This window comes from Coregonus clupeaformis, chromosome 20, assembly GCF_020615455.1.
Source record: "Coregonus clupeaformis isolate EN_2021a chromosome 20, ASM2061545v1, whole genome shotgun sequence".
NCBI lineage: Eukaryota > Metazoa > Chordata > Actinopteri > Salmoniformes > Salmonidae > Coregonus > Coregonus clupeaformis.
This window is the reverse complement of record NC_059211.1, coordinates 63403134-63410230: the sequence shown is the minus strand read 5'-3', so window position 1 is coordinate 63410230 and position 7097 is coordinate 63403134.

Here is a 7097-nt window from a genome sequence, read left to right as displayed (position 1 = left end):
GCGAGACATTGAGACAGGGGCCAATCAGATATAAAAACCAACAACTGACAGCTTGGTCGGCCAATTAAATTACCCTGAAGGCGGGGCCAAAAATGTTTTCTCTTGCAGCTACCTCAAAGGAATGTGAAGAGGGGTTGTGCTACCAGACACTATGAATAGCCTATTTTAATTTCAAAATCATTAGGGAAAATGATTCTTTAGAACATGCAAATAAAATGTAGAGGACTGTAAGTTGTTCAAACTAAAAGGTTATCTCTCACAGTTTGAGTGGATTTTTTTTTTCATTCCAAAAATTCACTTCATATCAACAAAATCGAAAAGAATGCAAACGGTAAAAAGGTGCATGCAGTGAAAGAGAGTAAGAAAGAGAGACTCAATCAAGCTAGTCCTCTTGACTTCTTTCTTATCTCATTCTCGTTGGCACCAAAAGTTTAAAAAGTGTTGATAGGGGACAGAATGCGGTCGGACCATCATATAATTGGCATATACATTACTCTTACTGAATTTCCACGTGGGTGAGGATATTGGAAATGTTATCAAAGCCTATTGGATGATAATTTATTTTTAACTAGGACAAAGGAATTTATAACTGACTTTTTCCGACATAACATAGGTACAGCAAATCCCCTTATTGTATGGGACACCTTTAAATGGGCCTTTAGAGGCCATGCAATTCAGTACTCATCTCGAAAACAAAAGCAATTTAGGTCAAAATAGTTTATACTAACAAAGGAAATAGAAAGTCTAACAGAACAGATAGATGGCAATAAAAACTGTAACATAGAGGCTCAGAATAAATTAGAGGAAAAACAAACAAAAATGGATAAACTTATTCAAGACAGATCAAGTGTAATATATTATAAAAAATAAAGCAAACTGGATGGAATATGGGGAAAAATGCACCAAATTCTTTTTTCATCTTCAACATAGGAATGCTACCAAAAAGAATTTAATGAAATTGGTTACAATTGACGGAGTAACCCATGATTCACCAAATGATATTTTGAAGGAGGAAACAAGGTACTTTAAGCCTATAGCCTCCCGAGTGGTGCAGTGGTCTAAGGCACTGCATCGCAGCGCTAGCTGTGCCATTAGAGATCCTGGTTCGAATTCAGGCTCTGTCGTAGCCGGCCGCGACCGGGAGACCCATGTGGCGGCGCACAATTGGCCCAGCGTCGTCTAGGGTAGGGTAGGGAATGGCCGGCAGGGATGTAGCTCAGTTGGTAGAGCATGGCATTTGCAACGCCAGGGTTGTGGGTTTGATTCCCACGGGGGGTATGAAAAAAAATATATATATATACACTGCTCAAAAAAATAAAGGGAACACTTAAACAACACAATGTAACTCCAAGTCAATCACACTTCTGTGAAATCAAACTGTCCACTTAGGAAGCAACACTGATTGACAATACATTTCACATGCTGTTGTGCAAATGGAATAGACAACAGGTGGAAATTATAGGCAATTAGCAAGACACCCCCAATAAAGGACTGGTTTTGCAGGTGGTGACCACAGACCACTTATCAGTTCCTATGCTTCCTGGCTGATGTTTTGGTCACTTTTGAATGCTGCCGGTGCTTTCACTCTAGTGGTAGCATGAGACGGAGTCTACAACCCACACAAGTGGCTCAGGCAGTGCAGCTCATCCAGGATGGCACATCAATGCGAGCTGTGGCAAGAAGGTTTGCTGTGTCTGTCAGCGTAGTGTCCAGAGCATGGAGGCGCTACCAGGAGACAGGCCAGTACATCAGGAGACATGGAGGAGGCCGTAGGAGGGCAACAACCCAGCAGCAGGACTGCTACCTCCGCCTTTGTGCAAGGAGGAGCAGGAGGAGCACTGCCAGAGCCCTGCAAAATGACCTCCAGCAGGCCACAAATGTGCATGTGTCTGCTCAAACGGTCAGAAACAGACTCCATGAGGGTGGTATGAGGGCCCGACGTCCACAGGTGGGGGTTGTGCTAACAGCCCAACACCGTGCAGGACGTTTGGCATTTGCCAGAGAACACCAAGATTGGCAAATTCGCCACTGGCGCCCTGTGCTCTTCACAGATGAAAGCAGGTTCACACTGAGCACATGTGACAGACGTGACAGAGTCTGGAGACGCCGTGGAGAACGTTCTGCTGCCTGCAACATCCTCCAGCATGACTGGTTTGGCGGTGGGTCAGTCATGGTGTAGGGTGGCATTTCTTTGGGGGGCCGCACAGCCCTCCATGTGCTCGCCAGAGGTAGCCTGACTGCCATTAGGTACCGAGATGAGATCCTCAGACCCCTTGTGAGACCATATGCTGGTGCGGTTGGCCCTGGGTTCCTCCTAATGCAAGACAATGCTAGACCTCATGTGGCTGGAGTGTGTCAGCAGTTCCTGCAAGAGGAAGGCATTGATGCTATGGACTGGCCCGCCCGTTCCCCAGACCTGAATCCAATTGAGCACATCTGGGACATCATGTCTCGCTCCACCCACCAACGCCACGTTGCACCACAGACTGTCCAGGAGTTGGCGGATGCTTTAGTCCAGGTCTGGGAGGAGATCCCTCAGGAGACCATCCGCCACCTCATCAGGAGCATGCCCAGGCGTTGTAGGGAGGTCATACAGGCACGTGGAGGCCACACACACTACTGAGCCTCATTTTGACTTGTTTTAAGGACATTACATCAAAGTTGGATCAGCCTGTAGTGTGGTTTTCCACTTTAATTTTGAGGGTGACTCCAAAATTTCCATTGATAATTTTTGTGTGATTTTGTTGTCAGCACATTCAACTATGTAAAGAAAAAAAGTATTTAATAATATTATTTAATTCATTCAGATCTAGGATGTGTTATTTTAGTGCTCCCTTTATTTTTTGGAGCAGTGTATATAATATAATGTATGCACTCACTAACTGTAAGTCGCTCTGGATAAGAGCGTCTGCTAAATGACTAAAATGTAAATACATTTTCGTTTCAGTCGCCTCCATCTCCTCTAACTGAAGCTAATTGTAGAGATTTTTTTCTTCTATTGATAATGTAAAATGAACAGCCAAACAGAAAGACTCATGTGAAGGTGAAATTACAGAGGAGGAACTTCTGGATGCAATTAAAGACTTTAAGTCTGGGAAAACTCCAGGGTTGGATGGCATACCAGTCGAAGTATACCAAACCTTTTTTTATATACTAAGAGGACCGCTATTAGCATGTTTTAACCACTCCTATGTAAATGGTAGATTATCTGACACTCAAGAATAAGGTCTGATCTCATTATTACTGAAACAGGATACAAGTGGAAAATATAAAGATCCCGTCCATTTAAAAAATTGGAGGCCCCTTACACTTCAGTGTTGTAATGCAAAAATTCTAGCAAAATGTATAGCGCATAGAATTAAAAAGGTACATTACTCTGATATTATTAATTCTAATCAGACAGGTTTTTTACATGGAACATACATTGGAGATAATATAAGGCAAGTTTATTGGAAACAATAGAACATTATGGAAAATCTGACAAACCAGGCCTGCTATTCATAGCAGACTTCGAAAAGGCATTTGATAAAGTACGACTGGGGTTTATATATAAATGCCTGGAGCATTTCAATTTTGGTGAATCTCTTATAAAATGGGTCAAAATCATGTATAGTAACCCTAGGTGTAAAATAGTAAATAATGGCTATTTCTCAGAAAGTGTTAAACTGTCAAGAGGAGTGAAACAAGGTTGTCCACTATCGGCATATCTATTTATTGTGGCCATCGAGATGTTAGCTATTAAAATCAGATCCAACAATAAAGGTGTCATTGTACGCTGATGATTCATGTTTTCTTTTAAATCCACAACTAGAATCACTCCACAGCCTCATAGAGGATCTAGATACATTTTCTAACCTCTCTGGATTACAACCAAATTATGACAAATGTACTATATTACGTATTGGATCAATAAAAAATACAATTTTTACATTGCCATGTAGTTTACCAATAAAATGGTCTGATGGGGATGTGGATATACTCGGAATACATATCCCAAAGGAAATAAATGATCTCACTTCAATAAATTATAATAGAAAGTTAGCAAAAATAGATAAGATCTTGCTACCATGGAAAGGTGGGTGCCTGTCAATTTGTGGAAAATCACCCTGATTAACTCTTTAGTATTATCCCAGTTTACCTATTTGCTTATGGTCTTGCCTACGCCTAGCGAACAGTTTTTTAAATTATATGAGAAAGAAATATTCCATTTTATTTGGAACGGCAAGCCAGATAAAATTAAACGGGCCTATTTATATAATGAATATGAATTCGGAGGACAGAAATTATTAAATATTAAAGCATTAGACCTATCACTAAAAGCTTCAGTCATACAAAAGTTATACTTAAATCCGAACTGGTTCTCTAGCAAATTAGTAAAATTGTCTCACCCAATGTTCAAGAATGGCCTTTTTCCCTTTATTCAGATTACAACCACTCACTTTCAGTTATTTGACAAGGAAATCATCTCCCAGATATCACTATTTCTAAAACAAGCCATAGAAAGTTGGTTGCAATTTCAATTTAATCCTCCAGAAACGACAGAACAAATAATGCAATAAATATTGTGGTTAAACTCAAATATACTAATTGACAAAAAAACTTTTTTTTTGGACAAAATGTTGAAAAAAGGTATAATCTTTGTAAATGATATCATCAGTAGGACTGGTGGAGTTATGTCGCACATGCAGCTAACAAAAACATATGGAAATGTCTGCTCTACCCAAAATTACAACCAAATAATTGCAGCCTTACCGCAAAAATGGAAGAGGAAAGTGGAAGGAGGAGAAAGTAAGGAACTTGTCTGTCGGCCTTGCATTAAAGAACATAATTGGTTAAGGAAAAGTGTGATAAATAAAAAGGTATATCAGTTTCATTTAAGGACCAAAGGATTGACAGCCGTCCCCTATAGATTGCAAAATAGTTGGGAAGAGATTTTTGACGTACCGATCCCATGGCATAGTGTTTATGAACTGATACGCAAAACGACACCGGATTCAAAACTTAGAATCTTTCAATTTAAATTATTATATAAAATTCTTGCTACCAATAGAATGTTATTTATATGGGGGATGCAATCTTCCCAGCTCTGCAGATTTTGCTGCGAAGAGACAGAATCATTAGATCATTTGTTTTGGTACTGTCCATTTGTAGCTTGTTTTTGGACACAGGATTGGCTAAAGGATTGCAATATTTACCTGGAGCTAACCCTGCAGATAGCACTACTGGGTGATCTGAAAAGTCATAGTCAATCGATCAATAACATAATAATACTATTAGCAAAAAAAAAATATTTTCAATTCACAATCTGTAGAAACAATGAGAATAGAAAGGTTCAGAACTTTTGTAAGACATCACAGTACAGTTGAAATATATATGGCAAATAGAAATCCTATATGGATGGTGTTAAAAGATAGATGGGAGGTGATGAATGGAATTGAAGGATGGGACTAATAACAACTAACAACAAACAATAACAAGATAACCAATAATGTAGACACGCTGTGTCCATAATAAGTGTATGGGTTGTAGGTTGGGAGCTTTTGTGAAGGAGCACAGTTAGAAAGATATGGCATATAGAAGCAAACTGGATTGACATCATGAAAATGATCGGAGAGGTTGAGAGTAGAAGAAGTTCAGGAGAAAGAACAAACAAAATGTAAATACTGTAAAATTGACTGTGTCCATAAAATGTAGATAGTGGGTATGGGCTGGAAGTAGAGGCCTAGGCGTTGTTGTTCACTAGTTTACTCCAAGTGGGGAAAGGGTGGCAGGGTTGGAAAGTAATAAAGGGTTTTAAAATAATAAAAGAAAAAAAGAAAAAAAAGAAAGAGAGAACTTGGTTAACTTCAAATGTGTGTCCAAATAACAGAGTTGGTGAGAGAGACTCACACCTACTGTAATGGTCTGGGCCTAAACCACACGAAAATAACACTAGACACTATGGAACACAAAGCTTTTACTATCTCATCCTGGAATATAAAATGTCTGAGATCATCTGCCTTTGGCCTAAAGAGCAGGCACCCAGACTTTACCAAAGAAATCAGAAATACAGACATTGTCATCCGGCAAGAAACATGGTATAGAGGAGATGGACCCACTGGTTGCCCTCTAGGTTACAGTGAGCTGGTAGTCCCATCCACCAAACTCCCCAGGTGTTACATAGAGAAGAGACTCAGGGGGTATGCTAATTAAGTAATAAGGCACAAGGGGGTGTGGTATACGGCCAATATACCATGGCACGGAGTGCCTGAATATAGCCCTTAGCCGTGGTATAGTGGCCATATACCACAAACCCTCGATTTGCCTTATTGCTATTATAAACTGGTTACCAATGTCATTAGAGCATTTAAAATAAATGTTTTGTCATACCCTTTCATCCAATCAGCATTCAGGGCTTGAACCACACAGTTTCTAATTTGGTGTAGATCATACTTAACCCACTACTTTAAATTAATCAAAACAGGAACACATTACATTTGACTAGAAATTCAAAAGAAAATGATCTCATCAGAGAAAAATGTCCTCCTGTGTGCTCCCTATATCCATAGACGCAGGCAAAAGAGTGGAAACTGGAGCAGCAGCACCAGGTGGACTGGGGACAGCAAGGAGTCATCAGGCCAGGTAGTCCTGAGGCATGGTCCTAGGGCTCAGGTCCTCTGGGATGAGCTACACGGGGTAAATTCACTACTCGATTGAAGGACCTTACACATAATTGTATGTGTGGGGTACAGAGATGAGGTAGTTGTTAAAAACTACTTATTATGTGACTTGTTAAGCAAATTGTTACTCCTGAACTTATTTAGGCAAAGGGGTTGAATAGTTATTGAATCAAGACATTTCAGCTTTTAATTTTTTATTAATTTGTCAACATTTCGAAAAACATAATTCCACTTTGACATTATGGGGCATTGTGTGTAGGCCAGTGACCCAAAAAATCTCAATGTAATCTATTTTAAATTCAGGCTGTAACACAACAAAATGTGGAAAAAGTCAAGGGGTGTGAATACTTTCTGAAGGCACTATATATCAATGAATTGGCGAGGGCACTAAAACAGTCTGCAGCACCCGGCCTCACCCTACTGTACTCAGAAATCAAA